Source organism: Pseudophryne corroboree, chromosome 5, assembly GCF_028390025.1.
Source record: "Pseudophryne corroboree isolate aPseCor3 chromosome 5, aPseCor3.hap2, whole genome shotgun sequence".
Taxonomy (NCBI): Eukaryota; Metazoa; Chordata; class Amphibia; order Anura; family Myobatrachidae; genus Pseudophryne; species Pseudophryne corroboree.
In genome coordinates this window covers 293372421-293382579 of record NC_086448.1, presented here as the reverse complement: position 1 = coordinate 293382579, position 10159 = coordinate 293372421, and the positions used below count along the sequence as shown (strand labels likewise).

Below are 10159 nucleotides of genomic sequence, written 5' to 3'. Positions count from 1 at the left end.
GGCTCTCTCCCATTATTGGCAAAAGTATTCAGCATCAGCCATAAACCATCGATAATTATGAATCATCGATAGTCGATGGCCATCCCTAGTTATAACCCCTGGCCTCCCAATATTATCAGTGGGTAAGGAGTATTAATTATATGTAATACTATAGTACACTGTAAAAATATATGCATCTCTACCCCTGTCCTTATCTGTCCCTGCCATCCCCCTCATCTGCCCCTACCACTCACCTCTGTCCCTAAGCCCTGTCTCCCTAGTCCCTATATGCCTTACCTTGCCCTTGGTGGCTGACCCTTGACAAAGGAGAAATCCGAAACGGGCCGTGAGGACGGCCAGATGCAGCCTAATCTGTTGAAAACAAACGTCCTCCCGGCTTGTCACTAAGGCTCAAACACCAGCCAAGTTGGCCCCATTTTTTGTGTCCCTTATTCCTGGGGCCCCCCTGAACCTTGGGGCCCTGTACAGGTGTCCCATTTGTCCCCCCTGCTGCTTGGTCTGGATGTTAATAGAATAACACCAAACCAGTGTTAAATGCAGCTGCCTACTGCATATACTGCGTGGCCAAATCATAAGTGATGTAATTCAGACATATCAGGTCCGCCCTGCACCACAGCTGATGCCAGTATATCATGCAGGTATATCAGTACATCTGGCTGTGTGTATAGGGGCATACCCATTCTAGTGGCAGATTCACACTATGTGATTTTCCTTGATCACCATAGATCCAAAATACACCAATACTGTCTATACGCACGGTGAGATTTTGGCTCTGTGCAATTTTTGCTATGGTCAATTCTCACTATACAGTTTACTAGATTGTACACTTTATAGTCAAAACTGACCTGCCTGCACAGTCTATTTGTACTTGCGATGTCGATTCCGAGGAAGCACGTGTCAGCATCACAAGCTCTATACAGATGATTACTACTGATATGGACTATATAGTCCATATCGGTAGTTTAAATCGCACCATGTGTATGCGGCATATGGCATCGCGTGTTTGCGGCATATGGCACCGTGTGTATGCGGCATATGGCACCGTGTGTATGCGGCATATCGCACCGTGTGTATGCGGCATATGGCCGACCCGCTTACAGCTTGATAGATCAGCCGCAGCAGCCATTGAATATGACATCACAAGTGGGCATATGTTTTCAAACTGGTTTTCTGGCCAACATAGCATATATGCATACACATTACCAATCAATAGATCAGTCGGCAAATCAGGCCGACACAGCCACAGAGCGATGAACCACTTTATAGTGCCCCCTTAATCTTGTCTCTGCCTCATAGCAGTCCCTTTCCTTACAAACACTACGGCCCATATAGACCAGAGTGTGAGACTGACTAAGGGCCCAGATTTCACCCATTTAGAAGAAGATTTAAATCTGCATTTTCTTTACAATGCAAAAACTGGTTGGTGTCGGCACCTTGCCAATCTCACACTCTATTACCTCTGGACCTATAGCTAAGCCTTATAGCAAAAAGAAGAAAGAAGACTGAAGCTGATTGGCTGATTGGTTGATACATTATTTCTCTCCCAGCGGTGCAGGGGGTTACCTGATAGGTTGAGGTGGAGTAAACCTGAAAATCTCTTAGGGAGCGGTTGTAAGAACTGGACGGAGTTAGCAGATAGGTCCAGGGCTGGAGGTCTGGAGGGACTGTATGTGGGATGTGAGTCCTTTCAGGCTGCAATCTGCACTACGCTGTACAAACAACAACATCGAGAGTTAGTATGTTTGTAAATCTATAGGGGAGATTTATCAAAGCTTGGAAAGATATAAAGTGGAGAGAGATAATGTATCAACCAATCAGCTCCTATCATTTTTCAATCACAGCCTGAGGCTGATTGGCTGGTAATTTATCTCTCTCCAAGTTTTGATAAGTTTTCCACTTTATCGCCATCCATTCAACTGCCAATGGCAAGGAATTATGTACGCCGCTTTCAACTGGGATAATTTACGCACAAAGGGCCTGATTCAAACACAGGCCGTAACCTGACAGTTGGGAGCTGGTTGGTTGGTACTTTATCTCTCTCCACTTTATCACTCTCCAAGGGTTAGTACATATCCCCCAAAGAACCAACCAATCAGCCCCCGAAGTACCAACATGGCCGTTAGGAGCTGGTTTGCTGGTACTTTATCCCTCTCTAATGTATCTCTCTCCAGGCTTTGATAAATCTCTCTCTAAGGGGGATGTTTAATAAACATAATTATCTCATAAAAGATGGAAAATGGGGATTGAATAAGTTTGTTTTAAACAATAGAGATAAGGGTTCTATTCAGGAAAAATCTCAATATTGTCCCATCATTATCAGGCAATATCGACACAGTAAAAAATAAATTCTCACAACTATTCAGCCGTAAACTTCAAAGGAACAGCGGTTGCCGCAACACGCTGTTCCTGCAAAGTTCTAAAAGGCTTTGTTTTTGGAAATCTAAAAAGAAAACCTTATCTTTTTTGTTCTGCGCAGGCTCAGTTTTACATTTTATATATAAACCACATACATATAAATGTATACAGACTAATATAAAGCCTAAATACACATTTTAATCAACTTAGAAGCTTTTGGGAGGCTGGAGCTGGTCTTACAAGATGCTGCAGGGACTGATGGGAAAATTCCCTCTGTCCCTGCATTTTTGATCAGATTTATGGAGTTTCTTTACATAGCGTCCTTCTGAAATGACATGAAATAACATGAAATTTTGGGCTGAATAGCGTAAAACATTAAACCACAATAGAGATCAATAGAATGACCCCTACTGTGCGATATTCAGCGAGATGTGAATGAATGGATGAGATAATTGCATTATGTTCTCTGTTAACCCTTTTGCTGCATAGCAAACACTCGTTTCCGCACTTTTATCATGAAAATAAACTTCTTGAACAGAGTGCAAATATCTCTTCTCAGTGGCGGCTGCAGCACCGTCCAAAATTCAAATAGAAGATCCGCCCCAACTGCCACCTGAACTGCTGCCACACATCGCTGTCCGGGCTCACTGGCAGTTGGTGTTTCCCCCCTATGTGAATTTTGGATTGTGCTGCAGCCAACACTGAGAAGAGATATTTATCTGTTTGTGTTAAACAAACTTATCTCCATCTCTAGGAAATCTAAATATCACATTTTCCAGCATTTATGAGATAATTATGTCTATTAAACATCCCCCCAAATCTTAAGTGTCCTCCGTTGTCCTATAGAAATGTCAGGAGGTTTGGTTTACATGTAAAATAAAATAAAACGTCACAAATTATAACATTTCGGTAACGCGGGTGTAATAGCGGCTCTTCAGCGGGCTCTTGGTCACTATTAGGGAGGTGTTACCCTCGTGTTGTGGTTTATTTTTTGAACCAATATCATTTAATGCACAAATCATGGAGAAACGTATTAGAGAGCGATGTGATGGAAGCACAGTTACACCCTTCACATGCCATGGCCTGGCCACTGTGACTAGTGTATTGTGATGTCATAATACATCATACAGTACTTACTACTGCTCCCATGCTACAACAGGTCATTGCCTCCCTGATCTGTCGAGCGACAACATCTTACTTGGTAAGTGAGATTTCCTTGGCTTTAGATTTATAGTACAACTATGCAGAAACTAATAGCAGTATAATAATTATCAGAATAAACCTGTATTCAATAATAAATAGCATCAACAAAGTATCTGACATGTGATGCTGCACTGCAGGTGGGGCAGATGTCAGATAAGAGTTTATTAAACATTACCCCAAATCTTAAGTGTCCCCCGATGTTCTACAGAAATGTCACAAGGGGGTATATTTAATAAAAGTCGATTTTGTTTGTTTTTGTTCGATTTTAGATCAACGTTAAATATATTAAAATCGATGTTGGGCTTCCAGGGTTAAAACACACATTTGCTAGCAGATAATATTTTATATAAATTTTAAAATGAAAATAAAAACTGTCACAAAGTATAACATTTCGGTAACGCGGGTGTAATAGCGGCTCTTCAGTGGTCTTTTGGTCACTATTAAGGCGGCTTTACCCTTGTATTATAGTTTCTTTTTTGAACCAGTGTCATTTAACGCACAAATCATGGAGAAACGTATTAGAGAGCGATGTCATAGAAACACATTTACATCCTTTACATGCCATGGCCTAACCACTGTGATGTCGTAATTCATCCTGCTTACAACTGCTCTCGGGCTGCCTCTCTGAGTAGTTAAGAGGCCAGACCTATCTTGTCAGTGACATTTCCTTGGCTTTATATTTATAGTACATCTATGCAGAAATGAATAACAGTATAATAATTATCAGAATAATACTGTAGCAGCAACAAAGTATATGTCAGGCCTGAGGCTGACATACGATGCTGCACTGCAGGAGTGAAGGCAGAAGTAAAATAAGCGTTAGATGTGAGAGAGGCGTGTCCAAACTCAAATCTAAATTACAGTGTAATAAAGCTGTCCAGCATTTGTGGGCTACATGCAAAAGCAGCCAGTATTTACCCTGCAGGCAAAAAAAATCTAGTGTACTTGCCCACTTACATGGCAGCATAGTCTGTCCACGTGCAGTTACTGGATTTTTGCTTAAAGCTGGGTACTCACTGACAGATTTTTTTTATGTTGGCCCATCAATCGACCAATTTTTGGGGACATTGTAGGCACTAATATCTGAGCTACACACTAACAGATTTATTTTTAAAGTTACCATATCACACCGCATTTGCATATGTCCGCCCGCAAGGAGGATGACATAGTGACAGGAAAACATAGGAAATATGGGCAGATTATTGAGATTACACACATACTGCTCGATATCAGGAGATTGTGGCCAAGATTTTTGGTTTGGGACAACAGATTGCAAAATTGATCGCTCATGTGTACGTGGGAGAGGTTTTCCAGAATTATCGGCAAAATGCTGAAACGCTCTTTCGTACACACTATAAAAAATATTTGCCTGAGAACCTGATTATTGGTAAATCGGCCCAATAATTGTATAGTGTGTACCTAGCTTGTCTGTCACCTCAGAATCAGGCCCATAATACAAAGTAAGCACATTAGACAATTCCATACAGGTTCTCAAATTACCACCTAGATAATAATCGCACATCGCCTGTCCTTGTTACTGTGTTACATTTCTCCATCAGATTTATTAGTATATATATATATATATATATATATATATATATATATTATACAGATTACTCATTTTTTTATATTTGCACTCAACAGTTCTAAGAATGTCATCGATCATCGATTTTGTTTTGGGATGCGCGATGCGCGCGGATGAAGGACTGACCAGTAAGTAAAGTAGATAAAGCTGTGAAATGATGTGAATTCTCTTGTTGATTACAATTAATACACCTTTGGGGAATTATGCAGTCAGGATACTGAATACAAGGGCAGAACTACCATAGGCTATGGGGGTGCAGCTCACACCTGAGGTGACCTATCTTCCCTGTTATAGTTCCTGTGCTGTATAGATTATGTATCATTTGGTGGTATATAAGAGATCTTATAAACAGTTGCTATGGGGCCTACACATATCTAGTGACGCCCCTGTCTCATAGTGTATGGTGGTTGCTCCCAAAAGCTCTGCACCTAATCAAATGCCCCGTCTTGGGACTGATGTGTATTAAACTACGCTTGTATGCACCCGGCAGCTGCAGGTACATGTAACACTAATCACTTCACATAGTCATGTCAATTCCTAATCATGCACTTGGGAGTAATAAGTAATGTGTTCAGCCATGGAGCCCCACACCGGCCATAAGTTGTGCAGCCATGATCAGTGTAGCAGTAGGAGAGTATCTGCATTGGGAGATCGGTCAGTTACAGCCATGGAGCCCCACACCGGCCATAAGTTGTGCAGCCATGATCAGTGTAGCAGTGGGCGAGTATCTGCATTGGGAGATCGGTCAGTTACAGCCATGGAGCCCCACACCGGCCATAAGTTGTGCAGCCATGATCAGTGTAGCAGTGGGAGAGTATCTGCATTGGGAGATCGGTCAGTTACAGCCATGGAGCCCCACACTGGCCATAAGTTGTGCAGCCATGGTCAGTGTAGCAGTGGGAGAGTATCTGCATTGGGAGATCGGCCATAAGTTGTGCAGCCATGATCAGTGTAGCAGTGGGAGAGTATCTGCATTGGGAGATCGGTCAGTTACAGCCCTGGAGCCCCACACCGGCCATAAGTTGTGCAGCCATGATCAGTGTAGCAGTGGGAGAGTATCTGCATTGGGAGATCGGTCAGTTACAGCCATGGAGCCCCACACCGGCCATAAGTTGTGCAGTCATAATCAGTGTAGCAGTGGGAGAGTATCTGCATTGGGAGATCGGTCAGTTACAGCCCTGGAGCCCCACACCGGCCATAAGTTGTACAGCCATGATCAGTGTAGCAGTGGGAGAGTATCTGCATTGGGAGATCGGCCATAAGTTGTACAGCCATGATCAGTGTAGCAGTGGGAGAGTATCTGCATTGGGAGATCGGCCATAAGTTGTACAGCCATGATCAGTGTAGCAGTGGGAGAGTATCTGCATTGGGAGATGGCTCAGTCATAGCCTTGTATAAGGCACTTGAGCTCAGGTATTGTGGGTCTTATACTGATGCCAGCACTTATATTACAGTTACAGAGAACTCCACATAGCTGTTATATGCTAAACACTGTTTCCCACTAAGGGGCAGATTCAATTAGCAGGCTGTAATATTTTGTTTACCGCGCAATGAATTAATGCACATATTGCAGGGAAATGTCACTTAGCTCGTCTGTGGAGCTCACACTTAACTCATAATCCCATGGTACATAGATTTTTTGTTTCATTTTTGCCAATTTCTAAAATGTGTTGAAAACCCCTGTAACTCCCACCTGCTAGCCTAAAAACACTGGTCCTTTCAATACAACACCCATATACATGTCCAGCATCAGTTATCCCATTATTCTTGCAGAATATCTTCCCAAAAATGACAACATGATTGGCCAAATTAAGCTAATTAAAACTTCTAAGTGCCTAATCATTCATGACTGGGAGTGCCCCAGGGGTCCTGAACCAAGACCTGATATTTTTATCTTAAAATAGGGATTTTCCAAACTTTACAAACTTGCTCAGGGGCTATGAAGAGAAGGGCACCTTAAATCCTATGAAGAGTAAACGTGGGTAAATGTGCGCATCTAATTCGTTAGCAAAAAAATTTGTGCCCACCCATTTTAAGTTGAATTCAGCGGCTATTAGAAACATTGTACAAGTCAAATTGCCCATCAATGAGCAGCTGCAGAATCCAAGACACTGACTGTTGTTTTACATTTTCTTTACAGCCATTGAAAGAAATATCTTGTCCTTTGTGGATGTGTTAGAGACAATAAGGGTGAGTGAATAAAACATCTATATGTCAGTCTAGGGAATGTGAGGGAGACTGAGACATATGGCTCTGGCATACAGCAGTTGGGCAGTACTTATGGCGCTGTGGTTAGCATTACTGCCTCACAGCACTGAAGTCGTGGGTCAGTACCCACCATGGCCCTGAGTTTGTATATTCTTCCCGTGCTTGTGTGAGTTTCCTCCGGGTACTCCAGTTTCCTCCCACAATCTGGTAAATTGGCTCCCATCAATATGTACCCTATTGTGTGCATATACATGTATTTAGGGCAGGCTAGATGGGCCAAGTGGTTCTAATTGTCTATCAAAATTCTCTATGTGGGACCGAGGTAATCTGCAGCTGGGAATAAAGCTGAGTACACACCTATACAATCGTCGCCCTGTTCTCCCGATATCAGGTGAACAGCCGTTGATTGTATAGGTGTGTAATCTGTATGGATGTAGGAGTGTTAGACAATAAATGGCTTATAGCGCTCCTGCAACAGCTAGGACCAGGAAGTCACATCTTATGTGCTGCACATGCGACCTCCCAAACCCCAAAGAGGAGCTACTACCCCTCAACCGCCGCCTCACAGGAGGTCATAGGGGTCACACCTGAGTACACACAGGGCTTGCCTGATTGGGAGCGTTTTACTCGATCAGCCGAGGGTCGCGTAGGTGTGTACCCATCTTTAGCGGCCACTGTGTCTAATATACTAGTGTATATAATGACAATAGTATTTGGATTCCCGTTACATCAGCCACCACTGACACCCCCACCTCTGCTTACCCTAGTCTGCTTATGGCTATCTGCAACCTTTATGGCCATCTTGTTATCTTCTGAACGATATTGAATAAACCTGTAACATTTGTACCCCTTTTCCACTAGCGCAAAAAACACAGGTAAATGCACGGGGGCGCGCATTTATCCATGTTTTTTGCTAGTGGAAAAGGGTCAACCCGGATCAAGTGATCTGGGAATCCTACCCGGGTAGCTTACTGGGTTAAACACGAGTTCAACTCGGTAAGCTGTGCAGTGTAAACGGAAGCCGTGTCGATGCGACACGGCTCCCGTTCATAGTCTATGGAAGGGCAGCGCTGGGAGATCATGTGATCTCCCAGCACTGCACCCTGCCACGTCGCCAGCAGCGGCACCAACCCGGCAATATACCAGGTTGGCGAGCGCAATGGAAAAGGGGGCTGAGCACGGGTTGCAGCCGAGTAACACCCGTGTCAGGCTCCCGGCTGCGACCCGTGCTTAATAGGTGGAAAAGGGGTAGTAGTAACTAGCTTGTATTGGTGATTACTCTCTATAATCCTCCTAAAATGTATTGTATTTTCTTCCCTGTACCACAGAGATCTCGTAACCCGCCAAAACAGAAAAGACAATCAAATAAGTAAGTGACTTTCAAAGCTGCCAATAAAACTATTGTCCACTCACTCATCCTTTCCCATCTCAACTACTGCAACCATCTCCTTACAGGCCTCCCTCACTCATATCTTGCTTCCCTTTATCCATACTTAACGCTGCAGCAAGACTTGTCTCGCCGATCCACATCTGCCTCCCCTGCCTAACGCTGGCTCTCCTTCACTTACAGAATAATCCTCCATCTCTCACCCTCACATACATGGCCCCCTCCAACTGCACTGCTCAGCTCCCTATATCTCCAACCTCATCCTCATACATACTCCCTCCCACCTTTTCTCAGCTATGGTAACCACAGCGTTTTCCCATTCTCTTTCCCTCATAATGTTCATATCTATGGCTGTCTACACTGTTTGCGTTGTGTACATGAGTCCCTGTACCTTTGTCACTTACAAGGTTTTTCTTCTCTTTACAGGAACAAGATGAAACACCACCGCCAGGGAGATTAGTGTGGGTGTGACCGCGCTGGTGTGGGTGACAACATCAACTGCTGCCTAATCCTAGTCAGTGGGGGGTTGCAGTTATACTGAGGTCCATGGTGAGGTCAGCTGTGATCACGCGGTAATCCTCTAGGAGAGGCCGGCAGACTGGAGGAAGTGTAGGTACTTACCCTAGGTGTAGCTGTGGGGAGCAACCTAGAAAAACAGGTAACTCCCCACAGCTACACCCAGGGTAAGTACCTACACTTCCTCCAGTCTGCCCCACTTATTTCATCTCCTAGTAACCCAACAGAGGATTACCGCGTGATCACAGCTGACCTCACCATGGACCTCAGACACCAAATTCACCTTATACCCCCCACTGACTCGCATGGATAATAACATCTAAGGCAGCAGTTCTACCCACACCAGCACATACAGGTCACACCCATGGGGGGGGATTTACTACCTCCCCCCCCCCCCCACTTCCAACCCAGAGCATTAAAAAAAATAAAAAAAACAACTGCTCTTTAAATTAATGAGTACTGTAAGTCTTTTGTTGAAATGTATTTTGCACATTCAGAGAGTACATACAGACTTCAGGTATATAATGTTATCTTGGTGTGCTGTAGCCGCTTATTGGGATGAAAGTGTAAATGACTGGTTAGGCATCAGCTTACAGCAGGTGTGTGTAAGAGGGGAAGAATTTGTGCGAACATTGGAAATGTGAAATTAGAAGCATTGTAGTGTCTTTCATTACTATTTCTCAATGAGATAATGTATATAGAGTGCATCCGGAAAGTATTAACAGCGCTTCACTTTTTCTACATTTTGTTAAGTTACAGCCTTATTCCAAAATGGAATAAATTCATTTTTTCCCTCAAAATTCTACACACAATACCCCATAATGACAACGTGAAAAGTTTTTTTTGAGATTTTTGCAAATTTATTAAAAATAAAAAAAAAGGATTTTAAATACCTACCGGTGAAT

General features: G+C 43.4%; 1 long non-coding RNA gene across 1 annotated transcript; it reads left to right on the top strand.

Moving 5' to 3' along the window:
* Positions 1-3471: 3471 nt before the first annotated feature.
* Positions 3472-9341, top strand: LOC134929000 (uncharacterized). The gene is made up of 5 exons (XR_010178196.1): positions 3472-3556; positions 5203-5271; positions 7284-7333; positions 8680-8720; positions 9165-9341. It is a non-coding gene; the product is annotated as an uncharacterized LOC134929000 (long non-coding RNA).
* The last annotated feature ends 818 nt before the right edge of the window (positions 9342-10159 follow it).